At 37.4% G+C, this 27,897-nt stretch overlaps 1 long non-coding RNA gene across 5 annotated transcripts in view; it reads right to left on the bottom strand.

The window, feature by feature from the left end:
- LOC143670407 (uncharacterized) overlaps positions 1-27,277 on the bottom strand; it is a 76,107-nt gene extending 48,830 nt beyond the window's left edge. For 3 of the 5 annotated variants that reach the window (XR_013169351.1, XR_013169348.1, XR_013169350.1), the window contains exons 1-2: positions 27,072-27,277; positions 13,414-13,923 (exon numbers count right to left, since the gene is read on the bottom strand). This is a non-coding gene — a long non-coding RNA (uncharacterized LOC143670407). The remainder of the gene's footprint in view (positions 1-13,413; positions 13,924-27,071) is intronic. The other 2 variants (XR_013169352.1, XR_013169349.1) reach the window with 2 other exon arrangements.
- Positions 27,278-27,897: the final 620 nt, after the last annotated feature.

Raw genomic sequence — 27,897 nt, 5'->3', positions numbered from 1 at the left:
AATTGCTCTCTGCCTTGATGTATACAGCCCCTGTGTGGAACTGAGACTTACGATACTTCTGACCCTCTCTCCAGAACTTAAACTCTAAAGGTGAATTTCACATTGAATTCTCATAATCCACTCATATGCTTCTGGAATACATTTCTACTCATTTCAACTCCACTATTCTTCTGTTCTACTTGGATTCAAGTCTGTTTCCCCTAGTGACCACATGTTTAACTTTCAGCCAATTTCTTCACATATCTAGATTTCAGGATCTTCATCTATACAATGTGGTTAATAATATCTCCCCTACCTATTGCTGTCATAAAAGTTAAGGGAGGTAATTCATAAACAGACATCCTGTACTTTGCTTAATTGTTCGTTACAGGTATTGAAATGTTTGCAAATTGAAAGTTTTGGGAATCCTGCATTGAGCAAGCCTACTGGTATTTTTTCCAACAGCATGTGCTCACTTTGTGTCTCTGTGTCACATTTTGGTAATTCTCACAAAATTTAAATTTTCCTCATTATTATTACACCTGTAATGGTGATCCGTGATCAGTTATCTTTGATGCCACAATTGTAATTATTTTGGGGTGTCATGATCTGCACCATATCACATGATAAACTTAATTGATTAAAGCTGTATATGTTCTGTCTGCTCCAATGATTGGCCATTCCCCCATCTCTGCCTCTCCTCAGGCCTCCCTATTCCCTGAGACACAACAATATTGAAATTAGGCCAATTAATAACCATACAGTGGCTTCTAAGGGTTCAAGTGAAAGGAAGAGTTAAGCATCTCTCACTTGAAATCAAAAGCTAAAATGATTAAGCTGTGTGAGGAAGGCATCTTTGAAAGCTAAGAGAGGTCTAAAGCTAGAGCTCTTGTGCCAAACGGTTAGACAAGTTGTGAATGCAAAGGAAATTTCTTGAAGAAAATTAAAAGTGCTACTCCAGCGAACATACAATGGCTAAGAAAGAGAAACAGCCTTATTGCTGTTACGGAGAAAGTTTTAGTGGTCTGGATAGAAGATCAAACCAGCCACAACATTCCTTAAACCAAAGCCTAATCCAGAGCAAGGCCCTAACTCTTTTGAACTCTATAAAGGCTGAGAGAGGTGAGGAAGGTGCAGAAGAAAAGTCTGAAGGCAGCAGAAGTTGGTTCATGAGATTTAAGGAAAGAAGACATCTCTGTAACATAGAAGTGCAAGGTGTAAGAGGAAGTGCTGATGTAGGAGCTTCACAAAATGATCAAGATGTAGGTAACAGAATTGATGAAGGTGGTTACACTAAACAACCGATTTTTAATATAGACTAAACAGTCTTATATCAGAAGAAATTCACAGCTAGAGAGAAGTCAATGCCTGGCTTCAAAGCTTCAAAGGACAGGCTGACTCTCTTTTAAGGGCTAATGCAGCTGGTGACTATAAGATGAAACCAAAGCTCATTTGCCATCCAGAAAATCATAGGGCCCTTAAGAATTATTTTAAATCTACTTTGCCTGTGCTCTATAAAGGGTACAACAGCATGGATGACAGTGTATCTGTTCACAATGTGGTTTACTGAATATTTTAAGCCCAATGTTGAGAACTACTGCTCAGAGAGTTTCCTTTCAAAATATTACTGCTCATTGGCAATGCACCTGGTCATCCAAGAACTCTGAGGGAGACTGTTCTAGTCTGCTAGCTGCCGGAACGCAACATACCAGAAACAGAACAGCTTTTAAAAAGGGGAATTTAATAAGTTGCAAGTTAACGGTTTTTTAGGCCATGAAAATGTTCCAGTTGAAACACATCTATAGAAATGTCCACTCTAAGGCATCCAGGGAAAGGTACCTTGATTCAAGAAGGCCAATGAAGTTCAGGGTTTCTCTCTCAAGTAGAAAGGCACCTGGCGAACAAAGTCAGGGTTTCTCTCTTGGCTGGAAGGGCACATGGTGAACACAGCATCATCTGCTAGTTTTCTGTCCTGGCTTACTGTTTCATGAAGCTCTCCAGGAGGCATTTTCTTTCTTCATCTTCAAAGGTCACTGGCTGGTAGACTCTGCTTCTTGTAGCTATGTCGTTCTGCTCTCTCAGACTCTCCTGGCTCTCTCTCTTGGTGTTCTCTTTTATAGGATTCCAGTAAACTAATCAAGACCCACCTCAATGGGTGGAGACATGTCTCCACCTAATCCAGCTTAACAACCCCTCGTGACTGAGTCACATCTCCAGGGAGATGATCTAATCACAGTTTCAAACATACAGTACTGAATGGGGGGATTAGAAGAAATGGCTGATTTTTAAAAATGGGATTAGGATTAAAACATGGCTTTTCTGGGGTACATATATCCTTTCAAACTGGCACATTCCACACGTTTTCCCCATATACAAAATACATTCATTCCATAACAGTATCAGAGAACCTTAAACCATTCCAGTAACTGTACTGGGGGGTTCAGAGAAGGGACACTGTGATGATTTCCAAATCTGAGAGTCATTTATCTTCAGGGTTTTAGAAAGCAGCAGTCTCAGTCTTTCCAAGGGCCTACGCAGAGGTCTGTCTCTCTCCAAATGCAACCTAGGGAGACATTGGGGAGACCACCTTTTCCTTTGCTCCACCATCTCCAAGCACTGGGGCTGCACCCAGGTTCTCTGCCTTCTCTGGAGCACATTCTCAACCCCTCCATGTGGTGTCAGCCAGGCACTCCCCAAACCCTAAAGAATGTGCTCCACCCTCTGCAAGGCCTGAGGTGGCATGACTCTTCACTGTAACCAGGTGGAAGGCCCATCCTCTGCCTTTGGGGCAAACTCACCCTCTCCATGGGCTTGGATGGGTCTGCTTTCCCGACCCAAGACTTCCTGACTTCAGACCTCAGCCTCCATGGCTTTACCTATGAAGTTATTTTGCCTTCACAGTGTCCCTTCTCTGAACCCCCCAGTACAGACTGGCAGAGGCTCTGTTTATACAGGTCCCACAGCATTCTCATTTCTATGCAGTAGTCTTGGATCATGACCATCAGAGACAAGGAGTTTCCACAAATCCTTCCTGGATAGCTTCATGTCCAATCCTGGCTTTCTCTGAAATGGCTGACTGGTTTCACATTTGGCCAAATCCTCACATGGGGCACCATTCTTTGGGGTCTCCCTTCCTGGAAGCCCAGAATTTTCCAGAACATCAATTTCTGCTTTCTTAGTACCCCAGAGTTCAGTTCTCAGCTTATCTCTTTCCTGTCACATTTCACTATAAGCTGTGAAGAGAAACCAGGCTGCACTTTCCACATTTAATTTGGAGATCTCTTCTGCTAAAAATCCAAGTTCATGGCTTTCAGACCTTGCCTTTCAGCCAAAATCACTAGTCAATTCTGCCATATTATCTGCTATTTTAAAACAAGGTTCGCCTTCCTTCCAGTTTGTAATAACACGTGCCTCATTTCTATCTAAGGCCTTATCAACAGTATCTTCACAGTCCATGTTTCTACCAACAGTCTCTTCAAAGCATTCTAGGTCTTCTCTGTCAAGCTCCTCACAACTCCTCCAAAATCTTCCCCTTATCTATTTTAAAAGCCATTCCAACATGTTTGATATCTGCAAACTGCAGCAGCACCTCCCTCTCCCGTACCAAAAGTTTCCTTCCAATTTCTCCCTATGGATCCTCTGACTGTTCCTCCTTTGCATACTGGCACCAGGTAACTTGTTTTGAGATTCATACGTCTATAGCCAGAAGATAATTTTTTTCCACTTTAATATTGTTTAAGCTGATGCATGTAGTTGCCAAGTTGACAAGGGGTGGATATGTGGTAGTTAGATTCAGGTGTCAACTTGGCTAGGTGAAGGTGCCTAGTTCTATTGCTGCGGACATGAGCCAATGGCATGTGAACCTCATCTGTTGCTGATTACATCTGCAGTTGGTTAGGAGGCATGCCTGCTGCAATGAATGATGTTTGATTTAATTGGCTGGTGCTTAAATGAGAGAGCTCAATGTAGCACAGCCAAAGCAGCTCAGCATACCTGATCTCAGTACTCGCAGCTCAGCCCAGGCCTTTGGAGATGCAGAAAGGAATCACCCGGGGAAAAGTTGTTGGAACCCAGAGGCCTGGAGAGAAGGCCAGCAAAGATCGCCCTGTGCCTTCCCACATAAAAAAGAACCTCAGTTGAAGGTTAGCTGCCTTTTCTCTGAAGAACTATACATTAAGTAAATAAATCCCCTTTTATTGAAAGCCAATCCATCTCTGGTGTGTCGCATTCCAGCAGCTAACAAACTAGAACAGAGATGTATGAGATTAATGTTTTCATGCCTGTTGATACAACCTCCATTCTGCAGCCCATGGATCAAGAAGTCATGTCAGGCGGGCCGCGGTGGCTCAGCGGGCAAGAGTGCTTGCCTGCTATGCCGGAGGACCCCGGTTCGATTCCCGGCCCCAGCCCATGTAAAAAACAAACAAACAAACAAAATATAATAAAACAAGAAAATGTTTAAAGATGTTTCCCTTTCTTCCTCCCTCCCTTCCTTCTATCCTTCCTTCTATCCTTCCTTCCTTCTCTGTCTTTAAAAAAAAAAAAAAAAAAAAAAAAAAAAAAAGAAGTCATGTCAACTTTCAATGAGTTTTCTCATTTAAGAAATACTTTCTGAAGGCTATTAGCTGTTAAAGATAGTGATTCCTCTGATGGGTCTCGGCAAAGGAAATTGAAAATCTTCTGGAAAGGATTCACCATCTTCCATTCCATTAAGAATATAAATGATTCAAGGGAGGAGGTCAAAATATCAGTATTAACAGGAGTTTGGAAGAAGACAATTCCAACCCTCATGGATGTCTTTGAGGGATTCAAGACTGCAGTGAAGGCACTGACTCCAGATGTGGTGGAAACAGCCAGAAAACTAGAATCAAAAGTGGAGTCTGAAGATGTGACTGAACTGCTGCAATCTCATGATAAAACTTGAATGGATGGGGAGCTGCTTCTTACAGATGAGCAAAGAAAGTGGTTTCTTTTTTTTATTTTTTTTATTTTTTTATTTTTTATTTTTATTAATTAAAAAAAGAATTAACAAAACAATTAGAAATCATTCCAATCTACATGTACAATCAGTAATTCTTAATAACATCACATAGTTGCATATTCATCATTTCTTAGTACATTTGCATCGATTTAGAAAAAGAAATAAAAAGACAACAGAATAAGAATTAAAACAATAATAGAAAGAAAAAAAAAACAAAAAAAACAAAAACAAAAAACCTATACCTCACATGCAGCTTCATTCAGTGTTTTAACATAATTGCATTACAATTGGGTAGTATTGTGCTGTCCATTTCTGAGTTTTTATATCCAGTCCCGTTGTACAGTCTGTATCCCTTCATCTCCAATTATCCCTTCTCTCTTTTTTTTTTTTTAATTAACGGAAAAAAAGAAATTAACCCAACATTTAGAGATCATACCATTCTACACATGCAATCATTAATTCTTAACATCATCACATAGATGCATGATCATCATTTCTTAGTACATTTGCATTGGTTTAGAAGAACTAGCAACATAACCGAAAAAGATATAGAATGTTAATATAGAGAAAAAAATAAAAGTAATAATAGTAAAATCAAAACAAAACAAAACAAAACAAAACAAAAACCTATAGCTCAGATGCAGCTTCATTCAGTGTTTTAACATGATTACTTTACAATTAGGTATTATTGTGCTGTCCATTTTTGAGTTTTTGTATCTAGTCCTGTTGCACAGTCTGTATCCCTTCAGCTTCAATTACCCATTGTCTTACCCTGTTTCTAACTCCTGCTGAACTCTGTTACCAATGACATATTTCAAGTTTATTCTCGAATGTCCGTTCACATCAGTGGGACCATACAGTATTTGTCCTTTAGTTTTTGGCTAGACTCACTCAGCATAATGTTCTCTAGGTCCATCCATGTTATTACATGGTTCATAAGTTTATCTTGTCTTAAAGCTGCATAATATTCCATCGCATGTATATACCACAGTTTGTTTAGCCACTCTTCTGTTGATGGAGATTTTGGCTGTTTCCATCTCTTTGCAATTGTAAATAATGCTGCTATAAACATTGGTGTGCAAATGTCCGTTTGTGTCTTTGCCCTTAAGTCCTTTGAGTAGATACCTAGCAATGGTATTGCTGGGTCGTATGGCAATTCTATATTCAGCTTTTTGAGGAACCGCCAAACTGCCTTCCACAGTGGTTGCACCCTTTGACATTCCCACCAACAGTGGATAAGTGTGCCTCTTTCTGCGCATCCTCTCCAGCACTTGTCATTTTCTGTTTTGTTGATAATGGCCATTCTGGTGGGTGTGAGATGATATCTCATTGTGGTTTTGATTTGCATTTCTCTAATGGCCAGGGACATTGAGCATCTCTTCATGTGCCTCTTGGCCATCCGTATTTCCTCTTCTGAGAGGTGTCTGTTCAAGTCTTTTTCCCATTTTGTAATTGGGTTGGCTGTCTTTTTGTTGTTGAGATGAACAATCTCTTTATAAATTCTGGATACTAGACCTTTATCTGATATATCATTTCCAAATATTGTCTCCCATTGTGAAGGCTGTCTTTCTACTTTCTTGATGAAGTTCTTTGATGCACAAAAGTGTTTAATTTTGAGGAGTTCCCATTTATTTATTTCCTTCTTCAGTGCTCTTGCTTTAGGTTTAAGGTCCATAAAACCGCCTCCAGTTGTAAGATCCATAAGATATCTCCCAACATTTTCCTCTAACTGTTTTATGGTCTTAGACCTAATGTTTAGATCTTTGATCCATTTTGAGTTAACTTTTGTATAGGGTGTGAGAGATGGGTCTTCTTTCATTCTTTTGCATATGGATATCCAGTTCTCTAGGCACCATTTATTGAAGAGACTGCTCTGTCCCAGGTGAGTTGGCTTGACTGCCTTATCAAAGATCAAATGTCCATAGATGAGAGGGTCTATATCTGAGCACTCTATTCGATTCCATTGGTCGATATATCTATCTTTATGCCAATACCATGCTGTTTTGACCACTGTGGCTTCATAATATGCCTTAAAGTCAGGCAGCGCGAGACCTCCAGCTTCGTTTTTTTTCCTCAAGATGTTTTTAGCAATTCGGGGCACCCTGCCCTTCCAGATAAATTTGCTTATTGGTTTTTCTATTTCTGAAAAATAAGTTGTTGGGATTTTGATTGGTATTGCATTGAATCTGTAAATCAATTTAGGTAGGACTGACATCTTAACTATATTTAGTCTTCCAATCCATGAACACGGTATGCCCTTCCATCTATTTAGGTCTTCTGTGATTTCTTTTAGCAGTTTTTTGTAGTTTTCTTTATATAGGTTTTTTGTCTCTTTAGTTAAATTTATTCCTAGGTATTTTATTCTTTTAGTTGCAATTGTAAATGGGATTCGTTTCTTGATTTCCCCCTCAGCTTGTTCATTACTAGTGTATAGAAATGCTACAGATTTTTGAATGTTGATCTTGTAACCTGCTACTTTGCTGTACTCATTTATTAGCTCTAGTAGTTTTGTTGTGGATTTTTCCGGGTTTTCGACGTATAGTATCATATCGTCTGCAAACAGTGATAGTTTTACTTCTTCCTTTCCAATTTTGATGCCTTGTATTTCTTTTTCTTGTCTAATTGCTCTGGCTAGAACCTCCAACACAATGTTGAATAATAGTGGTGATAGTGGACATCCTTGTCTTGTTCCTGATCTTAGGGGGAAAGTTTTCAATTTTTCCCCATTGAGGATGATATTAGCTGTGGGTTTTTCATATATTCCCTCTATCATTTTAAGGAAGTTCCCTTGTATTCCTATCTTTTGAAGTGTTTTCAACAGGAAAGGATGTTGAATCTTGTCGAATGCCTTCTCTGCATCAATTGAGATGATCATGTGATTTTTCTGCTTTGATTTGTTGATATGGTGTATTACATTAATTGATTTTCTTATGTTGAACCATCCTTGCATACCTGGGATGAATCCTACTTGGTCATGATGTATAATTCTTTTAATGTGTTGTTGGATACGATTTGCTAGAATTTTATTGAGGATTTTTGCATCTGTATTCATTAGAGAGATTGGTCTGTAGTTTTCTTTTTTTGTAATATCTTTGCCTGGTTTTGGTATGAGGGTGATGTTGGCTTCATAGAATGAATTAGGTAGTTTTCCCTCCACTTCGATTTTTTTGAAGAGTTTGAAGAGAATTGGTACTAATTCTTTCTGGAACGTTTGGTAGAATTCACATGTGAAGCCATCTGGTCCTGGACTTTTCTTTTTAGGAAGCTTTTGAATGACTAATTCAATTTCTTTACTTGTGATTGGTTTGTTGAGGTCATCTATGTCTTCTTGAGTCAAAGTTGGTTGTTCATGTCTTTCCAGGAACCCGTCCATTTCCTCTAAATTGTTGTATTTATTAGCGTAAAGTTGTTCATAGTATCCTGTTATTACCTCCTTTATTTCTGTGAGGTCAGTAGTTATGTCTCCTCTTCCATTTCTGATCTTATTTATTTGCATCCTCTCTCTTCTTCTTTTTGTCAATCTTGCTAAGGGCCCATCAATCTTATTGATTTTCTCATAGAACCAACTTCTGGCCTTATTGATTTTCTCTATTGTTTTCATGTTTTCAATTTCATTTATTTGTGCTCTAATCTTTGTTATTTCTTTCCTTTTGCTTGCTTTGGGGTTAGTTTGCTGTTCTTTCTCCAGTTCTTCCAAATGGATAGTTAATTCCTGAATTTTTGCCTTTTCTTCTTTTCTGATATAGGCATTTAGAGCAATAAATTTCCCTCTTAGCACTGCCTTTGCTGCGTCCCATAAGTTTTGATATGTTGTGTTTTCATTTTCATTCGCCTCGAGGTATTTGCTAATTTCTCTTGCAATTTCTTCTTTGACCCAGTCGTTGTTTAGGAGTGTGTTGTTGAGCCTCCACGTATTTGTGAATTTTCTGGCACTCTGCCTATTATTGATTTCCAACATCATTCCTTTATGGTCCGAGAAAGTGTTGTGTAAGATTTCAATCTTTTTAAATTTGTTAAGACTTGCTTTGTGACCCAGCATATGGTCTATCTTTGAGAATGATCCATGAGCACTTGAGAAAAACGTGTATCCTGCTGTTGTGGGATGTAATGTCCTATAAATGTCTATTAAGTCTAGTTCATTTATAGTAATATTCAGATTCTCTATTTCTTTGTTGATCCTCTGTCTAGATGTTCTGTCCCTTGATGAGAGCGGTGAGTTGAAGTCTCCAACTATTATGGTATATGAGTCTATTTCCCTTTTCAGTGTTTGCAGTATATTCCTCACGTATTTTGGGGCATTCTGATTCGGTGCGTAAATATTTAAGATTGTTATGTCTTCTTGTTTAATTGTTCCTTTTATTAGTATTTAGTGTCCTTCTTTGTCTCTTTTAACTGTTTTACATTTGAAGTCTAATTTGTTGGATATTAGTATAGCCACTCCTGCTCTTTTCTGGTTGTTATTTGCATGAAATATCTTTTCCCAACCTTTCACTTTCAACCTATGTTTATCTTTGGGTCTAAGATGTGTTTCCTGTAGACAGCATATAGAAGGATCCTGTTTTTTAATCCATTCTGCCAATCTATGTCTTTTGATTGGGGAATTCAGTCCATTGACATTTAGTGTTATTACTGTTTGGATAATATTTTCCTCTAACATTTTGCCTTTTGTATTATATATATCATATCTGATTTTCCTTCTTTCTACACTCTTTTCCATATCTCTCTCTTCTGTCTTTTTGTATCTGACTCTAGTGCTCCCTTTAGTATTTCTTGCAGAGCTGGTCTCTTGGTCACAAATTCTTTCAGTGACTTTTTGTCTGAGAATGTTTTAATTTCTCCCTCATTTTTGAAGGATAATTTTGCTGGATATAGGAGTCTTGGTTGGCAGTTTTTCTCTTTTAGTATTTTAAATATATCATCCCACTGTCTTCTAGCTTCCATGGTTTCTGCTGAGAAATCTACACAAAGTCTTGTTGGGTTTCCCTTGTATGTAATGGATTGTTTTTCTCTTGCTGCTTTCAAGATCTTCTCTTTCTCTTTGACCTCTGACATTCTAACTAGTAAGTGTCTTGGAGAACGCCTATTTGGGTCTAATCTCTTTGGGGTGCGCTGCACTTCTTGGATCTGTAATTTTAGGTCTTTCATAAGAGTTGGGAAATTTTCAGTGATAATTTCTTCCATTAGTTTTTCTCCTCCTTTTCCCTTCTCTTATCCTTCTGGGACACCCACAACACGTATATTTGTGCGGTTCATATTGTCCTTGAGTTCCCTGATACCCTGTTCAAATTTTTCCATTCTTTTCCCTATAGTTTCTGTTTCTTTTTGGAATTCAGATGTTCCATCCTCCAAATCACTAATTCTATCTTCTGTCTCTTTAAATCTATCATTGTAGCTATCCATTATTTTTTCTACGTTTGCTACTTTATCCTTCACTTCCATAAGTTCTGCGATTTGTTTTTTCAGTTTTTCTATTTCTTCTTTATGTTCAGCCCATGTCCTCTTCATGTCCTCCCTCAATTTATCGATTTCATTTTTGAAGAGGTTTTCCATTTCTGTTCGTATATTCAGCATTAGTTGTCTCAGCTCTTGTGTCTCATTTGAGCTATTGGTTTGTTCCTTTGACTGAGCCATATTCTCAATCTTTTGAGCGTGGACAGTTATCTTCTGCTGCTGGCGTCTGGGCATTTATTCAGATTTCTCTTGGTGTTGGACCCAGCAAGGTTGTAATATTTTTCTGTGAAATCTCTGGGTTCTGTTTTTCTTATCCTGCCCAGTAGGTGGCGCTCGTGGCACACGTTTGTCTGCGGGTCCCACCAGTAAAAGGTGCTGTGGGACCTTAAACTTTGGAAAACTCTCGCCGTCCTGGGGGTTCGCTAGCCGAAGCGGCTTGAGCCGGCCCGGGGTCCGAACTCAGGGAGGGTTGCTGGTCGCCGCAGCCAGGGAAAGAGCCCGTCCGAATTTCCTAGTCGGCCCTGGGCAACAAGCGTGGCGGGAGGGCGCCAGCGGCAGCGGCCCGCCCGAGAGAGTGCACGTTCCCCGGGAGTCACGGGTTTGGAAGGGGCCTCCCCCACCCGTCACCGTTCTCCGCGGCCTGGGGGTTTCCGATCCAATTCTCTCAGTTGGTCCGGGGGCTGCGCGTGGTGTGGGCGCCAGCCGTCTTTGTTTCAGGGGACCGCCTCTCCAATTCTCCCAGCTGGCCCGGGAAGGGGGAAGGGAGTAACTCCGGCCGCTTGCCACCCCGCCCGGTAAGGCCCGCGCGCCTCGGCGATCTCACCCGAGCTGCTTCTCTCAGCCAGCCAGCCGTTCCAGGATGGGGTACGCTGTCTTTTTTATCTCTGTTGTGGCTTTGGGCGCTTTCTGTATCGTTTCTACTCCCCTAGTAGGTGTCCTGGAGAAGAAACTAAGATCCGCGCGTCTTACTAAGCCGCCATCTTCCAGGAAGTCCAGAAAGTGGTTTCTTGAGGTGGAATCTACTCCTGTTGAAGATGCTATGAATATTATTAAAATGACAAATACGGATACAGAATATTACATAAACTTAGTTGATTAAGTAGTGGTGGGGTTGAGAAAATTGACTCCCGATTTTAAAGAAGTTCTTCTGTGGGTAAAATGTTGGCAAACTGTATTGCATGCTACAGAGAAATCTTTCATGTAAGGAAGAGTCAACTGATGCAGCAATCCTGACTGTTGTCTTATTTTAAGAAATTGCCACAGCCACCCCAACTTCATCAACCACCACCCTTATTAGTAAGTTGACATCAACATCGAGGCAAGACCCTCCACTAGCTATGACTTGCTGAAGGTTCAGATGATGGTTAGCATTTTTTAGCTATAAAGTCTTTTTTTAATTAAGGTATATACATTATTTTCTAAAACATAATGCTACTGAACACTTGAACTACAATATAGTGTAAACATAACTTTTTATATGCACTGGGAAACAAAAAAATCATTTGAATCACTTTATTGTCATATTTGCTTTGAGGTATGCCTGTAAAACTCTCTGTGTATATTGTAAAATAAAAATACACACACATACATATACACATAAATGAAAGGAGACATATTAAGGGTAGGAATAATAAGGAAAAGAGCAGCATGTTGACATTATGATTAATATTAAAATATGCCTATTGACAGGTTTATTTGTTTTCCACACATATACACTGCTCATAGATAAAGTTTTGGGATGCTAACATAGTGGATTTTGTTGAATTACCTGAGAGCAAAGTCTATATGGAGATTGCTGTAAGTATCACCAATTATCTACAATCTCTCCGAAATGATCACGGTTGGTGGATGAACTAAATATGCTTTAAACAAAGCACAGTATGTCTGCATTCAGTCCAGTGTTTGGTATCTTGGGGGACTATAATGTGCTGGAAAAAATACTGTATTCTGAATCAAAGACACAGAAAATATTCTGCTTATTAAAAATGTGTATCAATGTAAGGTAATTATATTATTCTATCCTTGTTTTCACCATCTGCAAATGAAAATAATTTTGATTCATAAGATGGCTATGGAAATCAATGGATAGAACATATATGAAAGCACCAAACACAATTACTGACTTCATACACAGTTTACAAACCTTCTCTTTGCCTCTTCTTCCTTTACACACACAAACTTATTTCACTGGAAATCAGTAATTCTAAAAAGTCAGGATTAACTGGCTCAATGTCAACTATGGAAAGTTAATTTTTGCCAAAAAGAAATAAAGCAAATATAACTTCCACGGGGCCATTATTCGTGAAATATCATTTTAAGTTTCAAGTATATGGCCAGTGGAAAATAAAATACAGCCATTCCCCATACCCAACCACCATATTTTAGGGATTGTTTCCCCCTAAACTGATTCAAATAACATAAATTGGGAATATCCGACATTTTTTATAGGTATCTGAAAAATAAAATGCATGGCTTTAGGGAATGGCAAATTGTTTTCTGAATGAGAAAATGATCCCTGAATCTCTACTAGGCAGATAACTAGAAAAAGAATTAAGGTGTTAACATTGTAATAAAATGGCAAGCACTCTGCCCAGATCTTTTTAAATCAACTCAAAATACACTAGAAATTTTTGGTGTACTTTTTGTTGTAATTTTTTTTTGTAGATTTTTAAAATCCTATTTTTAGAAATGTGTCTTAGATTATTCTCTTTACTGTTTCATACTGATTCCCCAAAACCATGCCCTACTTAATATGTATAAAAGAAAACTGATTGAAACTTTTGGAAATGTATGGACTTGTCCAAACAAGATTAAAAAAACCAGCAAGAGCTACTGAGCCTAATATGTGTCTCATATGCAACCGATAAGACCCAAATTCTTCAAGGATACTGGTGAGCTTGAGTTATAATGTTCACATATAAAACCATCTAAGTTTTCTAGGCTGCTATGTTAAATATGCTACAAAATGTGTTAGCATAAACAACCGGAATTTATTGACTCACGGTTTCAAAGGCTATGTCTGCTTCATCCTGGGGTTTTGGTAGCATTCTGGCTGACTGGCAATCCTGGGTTCCTTGCCTTCTGTGTCACATGATGATGCCCCTTCTGGTTTCTAGCTCCTTCCATTGGCTTTCTCTGACTCTGGCTTCTAGTTTCTTTCTGTTCATGAAGCCTCCAGTAATCTGGATTAAGATCCAGCCTCATTCAGTTGGGCCAGACCTTAACTAAAATCACATCTTCAAAAGATCATATTGACAAAGACATTACCCTCTGAGGAATGCAGATTAAGAACACGTCTAAATTGTGGTACATAATTCAGTGAGCCACAAAGACCCTGGCCTTTGCATAAACAAAATAGATGAACAGCAAAAATCCACCCACAAAGGCACAGGGAGATAAACAGAAGCTTGTCAATCTGTACTGAGATCTGGGTGGGCGGGTGAGGGGTCTTACCTGAACATGTAAAACCTTGGGCCTAGCCTCAGAGGCTCTTCAGTTCCAATTGACACTATCTGCAAAGAGTAGAAACATTCAAACTGAGAAATTAACATAAATGTTGTTAGTAGCTGGTAGGTGCAGAAACAAATAAGATGTCTTTGGAGAGCTATGCTATCAATTCAAACACCACAAGATCAGGAGGGAGAAAGCTGAGGATGAACTTGGAATCCACCTTATTAAAACCACAAGTAAACAATCCAACATGAGAGTCAGTTGACATGAGAAATAGCAAGATCATATTTCTAAAACATTAAGATGATAAAATATTTATATAAAGACCATAATACGGGTATATTTAAAATAAGTCCTATATAAAGAGATTAATCTAAAATATGAGAAAATAATAAAATAGAACAGGGTTTTTGTTGCTCAGATGTGGCCTCTTTTTCTAAGCCAACTTGGGAGATGAACACACTGCCCTCCCCTCTACATGGGACATGACTCCCAGGAGTGCAAATCTCCCTGGCAATGTGGGACAGGACTGTCAGGATGAGCCAAACCCGTCATCATGGTTTTGAGAAAGCCTTCTTGACCGAAAGGGGGAAGAGAGAAATGAGACAAAATAAAGTTTCAGTGCCTGAGATATTTCAAGCAGAATCTAGAGGTTATCCTGGTGGTCATTCTTATGTATTATATAGATATCCTTTGTAGTTTATGGTATATTAGAGTGGTTAGAGGGAAGTACCTGAAACTGCTGAACTGTATTCCAGTAACCTTGATGTTTGAAGACGACTGTATAACTATATAGCTTTACAATGTGACCACGTGATTGTGAAAACCTTGTGTCTGATGCTCCTCTTATCCAGGGTATGGACAGATGAGTAAAAAAAATGAAGATAAAAATTAATAAATAAGAAGGGGGATAAGGGGTTAAAAAAAGTTGGGTAACTGAAATACTAGTGGTCTATGAGAGGGAGGGGGAAGGTGTATGGGATGTATAAATTTTTTTTTAACTTTTATTTCTTTTTCTGCAGCAATGCAAATGTTCTAACAATGATCATAGTGATAAGTACACAACTATAAAAAATAGATCAAGGTTACTGGAGAAAGACCAATAGAATTTCTGGAAATGAAAAGTAATGTCAACAAAATTAAACCCCAATGGCTCTCCTAGGCAAATGTCAGAGAAACTCTTGCACATGTGTACCAGCCTTGGTTTTATCAACACTTCTTCTAAACATACAAGGACTAAATTCCAATCTTACACAAGCTCTTCTGGTTGTTGTAGAAAAACAGGAAATAATCTTTACTTTATTTAATGAAACTAGCCTAATCTCAAAACCAAAACTTGACGAGGACCCAAGAAAATTATAATAAGGAAAATTATAAGGCAACTGATCATGAACACAGAGGCAATAACCATTAAGAAAATATTAATAAAACAAGTCCAGCAATGTTTTAAAATGACAAAGTTGGGTTTAACTCAGGAATGTGAAGATGGTATGCTGGTTTGAAGTTGATATGTACCCCAGAACAGCAATGTTCTTTATCTTAGTCCAATATAGTAGGGACAGACCTACTGTTTGGGTGGGATCTTTTTGATTAAGTTGTTTCCATGGAGATGTGACCCACCCAATTGTGGGTAGGACCTTCTGATTAGGTGGTTTCTAGGAGAAACACTGAGAAGAACTGCTCTGTAACACAGACCACCACTGCACTAATTCAGCATGCTAATCAGAACAGGCAAAAGACTATATTCCACAGTCACAGAACAAAACACAGCTTGTGTTCAGAACCAGTTTTAAAGATATGTGTGTTAAGTCAATCAGGATATTGGAAAGCTATTTTATGGAGTGAAAAGGTAAGCCACAATGCGGCAGGTAGAAAGGGATCCTGTTTATTATTTTTTTTAATGTATGTCTTAAAAACCAGAAACAATTCCAAGTAAATTAAAGATTTCAATGTGAACAGCAAAACTAATAAAGGATTAGAAGGAAGGTAATAACATTATAATCTTGGAGTAAGGAACTATTTCTTAAATTGTTTGTGACCCCACCTCCCACCACTGCTAGAAGTCAAGTTTCAGTGGCAGGAATGTCAAATCGCACAGATCATTCTGAATTTGCTTAAAATTTTAGGATATGTTTCTGTTAACAGACTACTGTGTTTATGTATTACACTGTTGTATTTTGATTCATATTTTATTTTTAAATGTGTTTACTTTGTATTTTTATTTAAAGAACTGCTATTTAATTAATAATAAAGTTGTATATATGAAAAAATAAACAAAACTGGACAAGAACCAAAAGAAAGTATAAGGAAAATTATAAAATGGTCATGATCATGAGCACAGAGGCAATAATCATGAAGAAAATAACTCCAGCAGTGTTTTAAAATGGCAAAGTTGGGTTTAACTCAGGAACGTAAGGATGGTGTGCTGGTGTGAAACTGTTATGTACCCCGTAAAAGCCATGCATTTTAATTCTAATTCAATCCAACGGGGGTAGACCTACTGTTTGGGTGGGATCTTTTTGAATAGGCTGTTTTCATGGAGATTGTGGCCCACCCAATTGTAGTTTCCATGGAAATATGTCTCTGCCCACTCAAGGTGAGTCTTAATCCATTTACTGGGGTCCTTTAAGAGGGAACTATTTTTGAAAACGTTCAGAGCTGACACAGACAGAGGTGTTCTGGAGATGCAGAAAGAAAATGCCCCTGGGAAAGCTGTCTGAAACAAGCAGTCAAAGGACTAGCAGATGCCAGTCCTGTGGCTTCCAAGGTGACAGAGGTGTTCCAGATGTCATCAGCCTTTTTGAGTCAAGGTATCTTTCCCTGGATGCCTCAGTTTGGAGATTTTTAAGGCCTTAGAACTGTAAACATTTAACTTAGTAAATCCCTTTTATAAAAGTTAATCCATTTCTGGTATATTGCATTCTGGCAACATTAGCAAACTAAAAGAGATGGTGTTCCATTAAAAAATTTAAAAATTCAATTTATTGTATGAACTTACTACAGATGAAAAATAATATAATCACCTCTATAAGTGCAGAAAAAATGTTTGATAAAATCCAACATGTTTATAATTAAAAAGGAAACAAGGAAATTTTAGTAAAGTAGTAACAGAGGGAACCTTTACTAGCCTGATAAAAGGTACTTAAATAAAATTTACAGCAAGCATCACACTTAACGCTAAAGTAAGGAAAGCTTTCCATTTAAAGTCTGAACAACACAAAGTTCCCAAATGCCACAGCTTCTATTTGACTTTGTGCTTAATATCTGAGCCAGTGCAGTTAGGCAAGAAAAAAGGATGAGAGAAATGCTACTCATTATTTGCTTATGACATAGTCATTTAAATACAATATCCAAGAGAATAAATACATACATAACTTAATGGAATTAATAAGATTATTCTGCAAAGTCTTGGGATGTATGATCAACATTCGAAAATATGTATTTCGATCTGCCAGCAATGCAGAGTTAAAAAATATAATAAAAAGGATACCAGTTACAAAAGTATCAACAATTATAAGGTACCAAGGAATAACTCTCATTCTCCAAAATATGCAAAGATCTTTAAGGAGAAAACTGTATAATTTAACTGAAAGGCATTAAAAGAAACATAAATCAATGGAGTGGCATATCATATTCATACAGGAGAAAGCTCAGTGTTATAACAATGACTCACTATAGAATCAATGAAATTCCAGTCTTTCTTGTTAAACTTGAGAAGCTAATTCTAAAATTTACATGGAATGCCATATAAATGCCTAGAATGCCAGCAGGGTGCTCAAACAGGCACCAAGTGTGGGATTTTTATGAAGCAATGTCAATTTAAAAACTGTGTTATTAGTACACAGAGAGAGAGAGACCAATGATATAGAATATAGAGACCAGAGATAGCCACATACATTTGGAAACTTGAATTATGACAGAAATAGCACTACAGATTACCAGGAAAAGGAGGACTTTTCAATAAATGCTTATTCATATAAAATGTTTATTCATATAAATGTTTATTCCTATAAAAAATGAAATTGGACCCCTACCTAAGACAAAAAGGAAAAAACAGAAACAATTCCCAGTAAATTAAAGATTTCAATGTGAACAGCAAAACTAGTAAATGATTAGAAGGGAAGGTAATAACATTATAACCTTGGAGTAGGGAACTATTTCTTAAAGCTGAGACAAGAGAAAGCACAAACTAAAAAGAAAAAATTTTAAATTCGAAAGACAACGCAGAAGTGGAAAGCCAAGAACAAACTGGGAGAAAAAAAAAAAACTGCAACACACGCAACTGGCAAGATCAGTGTCCAGAATATATGACCATAATGCTTCAGTTTGCTAAAGCTTCCAGAAGGCAATATAGCAGAAATGGATATGCTTTTATAAAGGGGATTTATTAAGTTACACGTTTACAGGTTTAAGGCCTTAAAAATGTCCAAACTAAGTATCTAGAAAGATACCTTGACTCCAAAGAAAGGGCCAGGTGGTGTCCAGATTTCCTTGTTCACACGGGAAGGCACGTGGCTGGCATCTGCTGGTCTTTGTTCCCAATTCTGTTGCTTCCAGCTTCTGATTCCACTGGCTTCCCCTATAAGCATCAGTGGGTCCTCACTTAACTACTCTGGGGCAAAACTCTGGATTTCATCCCTTAGCTTAGCTTAGCATCTCCTGAGGCTGGAGATTTCTTCTCTTAAGGATTTGGCTATTTCTGTGAGTTCTTGCTTAGCACCCAGGCTATTTCTGTCTCGATCTCCAAAACATCTGCGTTTGTGTCAGTTCAGGAAATCTTTCTCTCTCTATGAGCTCTCTTAATAGACTCCAGTAAACTAATTAAGACCCACCTTAAATGGGCACAGTAACAACTCCATTTAATCAAAAGGTCTGTGTGTGTCACACCTCCATGGAAACAACCTAATCAAAAGGACCAACCTACAACGGTCTGCCCGTACAAGAATGGATTAGGATTAAAAGAACATGGCTCTTCTGGGATACATAACAGTTTCAAACCAGCACATTTCACTCTCTGGACCCCAAAAAGACAGGTTCTTTCCGTATACAAAGTACATTCATCCCATCACAGTATCACAAAAGCCTTAAACCATTTTAGTAACAATATAAATACAATACCAACTCACTATCACCCCTACTGATTCACTAGAAAACTTTTTGCTACGTGTCCCTGCAAGATTAAGCTCTGCTGGTCTACAGGTCTTAGTTTCAGAAGGACAAGTACTCCTGCCAGGAGACACACAATGATTCCATTGAGTTGGAAGTTAAGAGTGCTACCTGGCCACTTTGGCTTCTCATGCCTCTTAATCAATAGGCAAAGAAGGGGATTACTATACTGGCTGACGTGATTGATCCTGATTATCAAGGTAAAATAAGGCTGCAACTATAAAATGGAGGTAAAGAACAGTTTTCATGGAATATAGGAGATCCCCTAGGGTATCTCTTAGTACTACCATGCCATGTGATAAAAGTCAATAGAAAACTACAACAACGTAATCCAGGTAGGACAACCAATGGCTCAGAAACTTCAGGAATGAAGGTTTGGGTTACCCCACCAGGCAAAGAGCCATAGCCAGCTGAGGTGCTTGCTGAGGGTAAAGGAAATATGGAATGGGTGATGGAAGAAGGTAGTGATAAATATGAATTATGACCATGTGACCAGTTACGGCAACAAGGACTGTGAGGGAATGAATATTTCCTCCTTATTTTATTATGAGTATGTTCGTATTCGTACATAAAGCACCTATCTTTTCTTCTTATGACATAAGTTGTATTGCTTATGTCATAGTATGTAAATTATAGGATAGCAAGCTAAAGAGTGAATGTTACCTAAGGACTTGCATCCTATTCTGGAGAGATTTAGTGCATTTCCAGTTGTACACAGGACAGTTGAGTATTGTTAGGCCAAGTATATATCTGTTATTGTGCTCTATTTAGAGATTAAGTATGGGTTAAGGTGATATGCATAGCTGCCAAACTGCTAAGGGGTAGACTGTGATGGTTAGGTTTATGTGCCAAGTTGGCCAGGTGATGGTGCCCAGTAGTCTGGTTAGGCAAGCCCTGGCCTAACCATTACTGCAAGGATAATTTGTGGCTGGCTAAATAAATCCAGAAGGCTGAATGATTAAATCATCACTCAGTTGATTGTATCTGTGGCTGATTACAACTATGCTCAATTAAGGGTATGCTTTCCACAATGAGAAAATCCAATCAGTCGGATTTAATCCAATCAGCTGAAGACTTTTAAAGGGAAAGAGAGAATTTTAATTTCTTTTTCAGCCAGGCTGCTTCTCCTGTGAAGTTTGTTAAGGACCTCCATTGGAGTTGCCAGCCTCACAGCCTACCCTATGGATTTTAGACTCTTGCATCCCCAGGGTTGCGTGAGACACTTTTATAAATCTCTTATTTACAGGTATCTTCTGTTGGTTGTTTCTCTAGAGAACCCTAATACATATATTATTAAAGAAAACAAAAACACAAAGCAGAAACAGCCAAATAGAGAAAAAAGCAAAAAGTAATTTGCAGGCCCTTCACAGAAGAAACATAAAGGGCACATGTACATATACGAATATATATTCAGCCTCATTAGGAATCAGGAACATGCACATTTAAACAATTGGACACCACTTCATACCTATAAGCTTGTAAACAATTAAAGGCCTAACAATACTAAATGTTAATATGAGGAGCAATTCAAACATGTTATGGCTGCATGATAAGTAGGACCATAAATTGGTTCAAACACTTTGGAAAATAATTTGCCATAATCTCATACAATTTAAGGTAATCATCCCCTATGACCTAGAAATTCCACATTCAAATTTTTATCCCAATCTCTTTACTTATGCACAGGGAAAATTATACAACTATTTTCATAGTTTCTAATTGCAAAAACCTGGAAACGACCCCAATATCCATCAATAATAGAAAGTATAAATATACTGCGGTACAGCCACAAAATGAAATGTTAAACAGAAATGGAAATGATAAATTACAGCCACCAGAAACTACATGGTTGAATACCAGGAAGATAACTATGAGCAAAAAAGAGAATATGTCAAACACTTTCAGTATGTTTCCATTTATTAAAAAATTGAATGATGTAATATTTAGACTATAAGCATATATCATAAAACTATATGAAAAAAGGTAAGGTGCTTATAAATGCAAATTTCCTATTAATAGTACCACTAGAGAGATGGGCAGGAAGTGAAGAAAGGGGAAACCACATAAAGAGCTACAAAGTTGTGGTGATGCTCTATTTCTTGCGGCTGGGGACTTACTCGATTATTCTTTCTCACATTCTATATTTGATAAATATTCCTCTGTGTCTATTTCTTATTTAATACCAAATAACAAAAATTTAAGTGTAGGCACTAAAATAAAAGAAACAGAACATGTAACACCCAAAGACGTACATGAGAATCATCACAAGGAGAGGCAAGAATGGGATGCTTTTCTTTGGGACTCCTTAGAGAGAAGGGAAATTGGTAAACTGAGTATTTGAAATAATATTTTGGATGTATAGACAAGTGGCTAGCGAGGGGGGTGGGAATATGAGGGGGAGGGAGACCTCTGGGCTGATGCTGAAAAAGTCCTAAGACCTAAGAAAATACTTTAAGAGCTCCCTTTTCCTCTTCTACATAAATCTGTCCCTCAAACAAAAGTCAATGTATTGAGCTGTATTTACATGCTAGCCAAGTGTATATTGGGGTGGGAAGGGGGCACAACAGATGCTGAAGGTTTAATATTCAGTGTTTTACTTCAAAATGCTTTTATGATGGGAAAAGCCCTGTAAATCAGAACAAGTGTGCTTACAACCACATTTTCCAGCAAAATTTTATTTTTAGCCAAGGAAAAAAAGAAAGTTGACTAAATGGATATTGTTACTGACTCCTAGTTAGGAGCTAACAGTGATATTTTAATATTCTTTCATCAACTATAACAAAAGGTACCACACCAACCCTATGGGTCAACAATGAGGGGAGGGGATAAGGGTATGGGAGGATTGAGGATTTATTTTCTATAGTCGTTTCTTTCCTGAAGTAATGAAAATGCTCTAAAATTGATCATGGGAATGTATGCACAACTACATGATGATAATGTGAGCCACTGATTGTAAACTCTGGATGGCTTTTATGGTGTGTGAATATATATCAATAAAACTGCAAAAAGAGATTAAAAATGCAGGCATACTGAGGTTTTGGTTTTCAAAATCCAAGAAAAAGCATATCATATAGATATATAGCTGCTATTTTTCCCTCTGCTGGCCCATTTATTGTTATCCATTTTAGCAATAGTATAGGGTTAATGTTTTAGAATGAAATCTATAACGATTGGATGGATACATTGTGATGTAAGGGCTTAATAGTATTGATAATAATAATTCTGTAATTGGTAATATTAAACTGCATAGCAAGATTCCTAAGACGGGCCTTTTTTTAAAAACTGTTTTGTTCTTCTGCCCCCTTGTGGAAGTATTTGTGTACCACAAAAATCTAGTTCTTGAATCTCTTGGAACACAGGTTCACTCAGCCTCGAATAGGTTAAGAGGTATTCTCTTTAAGGGCTCATAATCTATTCTGTATGTTAAAGAAACTATTTTTCCGAGGATTCTTAGGGGTTTTAATAAATATTTTCTAAGAAAGATGCAGTCTAAAGAACTACTATACTATCTAAAATGTTTATAGTTCCCACTTCTGCCAAGCTTTATTTAGATTGTGTATAATGTAAAAATCAGTAATCGCAAAATGATTCACTATCCTGTTTTTGAGAAGAGCAGTATTTTCTAATTCTAAAATACAAGATTAGAGGAAAATCATAAAATACAGAAAGGTATAATGAAGAAAAATCACAGATATTTCCAATAACCACAATTAATTTTCAATTATTTTATTCCAGACTACTTTTCTAAACATACCTATCACTGTTGCACATAGTAGGTAAACAATTGCTGAAAAAATTATATATATACATACGAATATATAAGCATCTCCTTTGTGATTAAATCTGCCTTGTAAATATAATTTAATCTTTTAAAATATTCATTCAAATTAATGGCTAATCATTCACCATGAACATTTTCATGTAATTTCATAAAATACATTCCAGAAAGTTTGTAGTGCATTCACATCCCTACTAGCAGGTTATAAAATTACCCATCTCACTGAATACTTACCTAAACTGAATGTTACTGTCTGTTTTTACTAAATAGAAGGTGGAAATGTATCTCACTTAAACGTCCATCTCTTGGCTTCATTCATCCATTCAAAAGTATTTATTTAGCCCCTATATTTTGCCAAGGCCTTGTTTTAAACACTGGAAATGATCAGTGAAACAAAAACAGAAACAATGCCTATTCCCACAGAGTTAGCATTCTTATGAGGGACACACACACACACACACACACACACACACACAGATAACTAAGTAAAATATATGTAACAGACAATAACAGCTAAGGTAAAATCAGAAAACAGACAAAATTACTAAAAACGATTAACTTTTTCTCATGGGTTACTTACTTGTATTTGATCTTTTGTGACTATTCTGTTTATATATTTTGCCAAATTTTAGTTTTCTTTTAGAGTCTTATTATTTTCTTACTTGTTCTACCAATCTATTTACCTATTCTGTGTCAGTGTTCGTGTAGAGAGAGAGCGAGAGAGAAAAAGAAAGAAAAAAATGAGAGAGGAAGGAAGTGGAGGCTTTGTGATTTTCATTTTAGTTTTATATTTTTAATCTGCATGTTTTCATTTGTTATATAACCTAACATCCATATTTTCATTTAATTCTTCCATTGCTTTTAACCTTTAAAAGTATCACCATTAGCAACTTGATAATCATTAGCATCTTTATGGTTTGATTATTAAAAATCACTCATATAGTATGAGCTGTACTAGAAACTTCAGAGCATTCTTTAGACATAGAGCATTTATTTAAATTAAGCATATTTCAGAGAAAATAGACTTCTTCATATGGTCTTTTCTTAATTGGAGTATTAAAAATACATATTCTTAGAAAATATCATGTTGCTTGGGCTAATTATTCAAAAATTGTATAGTCGAATTAACATTTATTTAACATAGCTGGTATTATCGGGACTCTGGCATGAAATGTGAAACTACAAAAGGAACTCTCCCAAATTGGCATGAAATAGGAAACTACAAAAGGAATCCTTTCAATTTTGGTGACTAGGAAAACAACAGCTAACCTCAAGACACTTTTAAGAATCTTTCTTCATCCCCAACTCTTCAAATGTACGAGATTACGGATATTGCACTGTAACTAAAATATTGCTCATAAAGGAAATTCTTTGAAAAATTCCAAAATTATCGATTAACTTCATCGATAACTCCACAAATGCTACTTGGAGATTCCTCAAAAGGCAGGGAAACATGATACCTTGCTGTTTGTGTGGAATTAAAGATTTCTTAGCTGAAGTGTGAGGCCCAGTATTTCAGAGGCTTCTACATAGCGAGTCTTGTTTTTATTAAAATGAAAAATAGATTCCAATGAAAAGCTTAATAAGGAGAAAGTGCCTATGGGTTATCTTGTCGGGCTTTGAGAGATAAAAGTATAAAAAGTATAAAATTTTCTCCCACACTCATAGAGCATAGAGCCTTGTTACAGAGCAACAAATATTGATGGCAGCACAATATTGTGAATGTAACTAATAGCACTGAATCATACATCTATATAACGTGGTTCAAAGGGGAGATTTTAGGTTGTATATATGGTAGTAGAATAAAAACTAATAAAAATAAAATATATGAAGCATTGAAAAAAGCATAATGCAACAATAATTAACAAGAAAGAACAACAGCCAGATTAGAGCAGAGGGTTTCGGCTGGAGACAAATAGCAGGCTTTCAAATATAGTTTTGCTATTTTTAATAATATAGTAAGCACCTATAGCTCTAATTGCTCATAATAGCATCCTGAAAGCACCCATTAACTTGGTTTATCTTCATTTCTTGCTTTGTTAATAAATGATTACTTATCCTGGATTTCTGCCTTTTACCAATGTCAAGTCTCTAACTTCTAATCGAAAGGGTTTTGCAAATTAAACTGCATATGTTTTAATATCATAATTACCCTTGCTTTTCTTTTGCTTTTTTTTCTTTATCAATTCCCTTATTGTGAATCTTTTGTTTTAATTTTTCCTTACTTAGATTGCTTTTGTTAACCAACTCCATTCTTTCAATAGGTGAGTTTCACCCATTTACGTTATTGTCTTGCTTCTACTATTTTAGATTTGCCAATTTCAGTGTTTTCTTATTGTTTATTTTCTATTCTGATTTCTTTCTGTGTATTTTTATCTCTCACCCTCTTAACCCTGCAAGTGTTTTCAGTGCTAAATAGTAACCATAAATACCCAAAACAACATCAATCAAAGGAAAGGTCAAAAACAATAATTTTTAGGGCAAATTTATAGCACCCAAAATCGTAGAATTTATTTATAAGCCTGTAAAAGCCCAAGGCAATAAAAAAGATGTATTTCCAAAAATGGTCTTATTTTTTCATAAAGTACACAGAAATGTAGCATTAGTAAAATTAAATTAATTTGAGGGAATAGAATGTGAATCTGTGGTAATCTATTTTAATTACCATTAAATATATAATCTGATGTATTAGGGTTCTCTAGAGAAACAGAATCAACAGGGAACACTTACAAATATAAAATTTATAAAACTGTCTCACGTGACCACGGGAACACAGAGTCCAAAATTCGCAGGGCAGGCTGTGAAGCCCACGATTCCAATGGAGGGTCTGGACCAACTCCACAGGAGAGGCTCGCCAGCCAAAGCAGGAATAGAAACTATCTCTTCTGAATCCTCCTTAAAAGGCTTCCAGTGATCAGATTACACATTACTCATTGCAGAAGACACGCCCCCTGGCTGATTACAAATGGAATCAGCTGTGGATGCAGCTGACAAGATCATGATTTAATTCTATGAAACTTCCTCACTGCAGGGCCAGCACTTGCCCAACCAGACAAACAGGTACCACCACTTGGCCAAGTTGACACATGAACCTAACCATTACATCTGACCAAAACCATCACCTTGAATATTTTCCAAATGTAAAATCAAGAAAATTGATAAGTTCTAAAGAGTTCATAAGTTTGTGAATTGTTGCTGTTGTTTTTTTTCCAATTCTAGAATGATCTACACCCCACTGGTAAGGTTGAACATGACCAGCTAAGAACAATGAAAACTGCTGCTGAGAGATCAAGAAATATATTACCTTTTGTATAAAATTTTTATAATTATAATACAAGGCATTGTGAATTTCAAAGACTTGAAAATAATAGTACACAAAATTATACCCAACCTATTTGAAAGGAACTTTATTTTCTGAGCGACTAGGTCATAGAAAAATCCAACATTTATTTTTTGAGGGAAAAACAAAGGTCCCAAAACATTTTGTAGTAGATATTAATTAGGCTGGGTTATAATCCTGACTTTCTCTAGGAAACAGCCTAATCTCATCTATTAACTATAACATCTAGTGAGGAAAACGGGCAGAAGAAGGGAAAACTTCCAATTAAATACTAAAAAGGAAGAAGTGAGAGGGATTATGAAGTACAAATGGCTTATTTAGGACCATCAGAGTAATTTGGGACAAATACACTTGGTAACTGAATTTGGGGACAGGCGACTCCTTAATCCTTATGCACGAAGAATTTAGTAGTTTAGCGAAAGGAAAATAAATCCATTCTTCTCTATATAACGCTGTGACGTTATTTTTATTGTTTAGATATCGAAGCCATAAACAATTAAATGCAATTTTTACAAAACGAAATGAAAATGCCTTTGGGTATGTTGAATTCCCTTAGACTTATAGAGAAAAGGCAGCATTATAAGTAATAAGGCTAATTTTCTTTTTTTAACTCAAAATAGAAAGCATATGATTAAAAAAATAAGTTCGTCAAAGCTAGGATGCGCCCACCAGTTAGAGCACCGCAATATCAATCTTTTGAAGGATGTGCTAAAGAACGCAATCTCATGAGTGCTTTCACCCCTTCCTTCCCCATTTCTCAGAAAGGAAAAGACGCTCAGAAATAATACAAACGGTTCTCCACTCATCGCAAACACTCTACTTCCCACAGCACCTATTTGCCACTCCGCGATCAGTTACAACCAATAAGCTCATGAAAAGTATAAGTAAATAAAAAAGAGGAGCCACAGAGTTCTGTGAATCTTTACCTTTAGGATTTGATATCCTAATACCTCCTTTTCTGTTATTCTAGGACGATAGCGGCAGGCTACAACACATTTCGAAACCGAAACTGTGGGCGATATCTTTCCGTTACCTCACCTCCCGTGAAGAGACTCTAGAAAGGTCTACGACCGGAAGAAAGCCCGCCTACTTCACGAGCTGTTTCCTGCACTTCCGGTCCCTGGAAAACGCCCCAGGAGACCCTGCCTGGCTCAGGACGCCGAGAGCTCTGAGAAGCGGAAGGAAATGGCTTCTGGCTTGGTCGCCCTTCTGGAACACACACACACTGAGACCCTATCCTCAGCTCCTGCAGTGGCCCCAAAGGTACAAATTCCACTCTTTGCCCTTCTTTAAAGAATTTGATCACTGAAGTCAGTAGCCAAGCAAGACATTTTTGCCCCATCGCCCCTCCTGAAGCCACATTATTCGTGTTGCCCTCTTTCGGCTTTCCTTCTTTGTGGGGTTTCCTCCATTTTCCCTATCCTTTTCCCAGTTTGGGGGGGTCAGTTTTCCTTCTTGCCCCACCCCCAAAACTATCCCTCCTTGATACTTGTGTAGGAGGTTGGATTTGATCTTGTTTGAGAGTTCCTTTCCCATTTGGGGATTATTTTACTTTATCTCCGCCCCTCCAACCCCCAGCCCACCCGACCCTCCCTTTACTTTTGTGAAGGAGGTTGTTTTTGCCCGTGTTTTATCTACTAGTTTTGGTCAATTTCCTTTTAACCCCCGTGCCCCTACCCACTACGCACCCACGCATCCCATTCTCACTTCCAGCTTGAGAAGGAATTTAGGTTTAACCCTTTCTGTCTCTGT

This window comes from Tamandua tetradactyla, chromosome X (assembly GCF_023851605.1).
Source record: "Tamandua tetradactyla isolate mTamTet1 chromosome X, mTamTet1.pri, whole genome shotgun sequence".
NCBI lineage: Eukaryota > Metazoa > Chordata > Mammalia > Pilosa > Myrmecophagidae > Tamandua > Tamandua tetradactyla.
The sequence above is the reverse complement of the archived record's forward strand: the minus strand, read 5'-3'. Positions and strand labels throughout refer to the sequence as shown.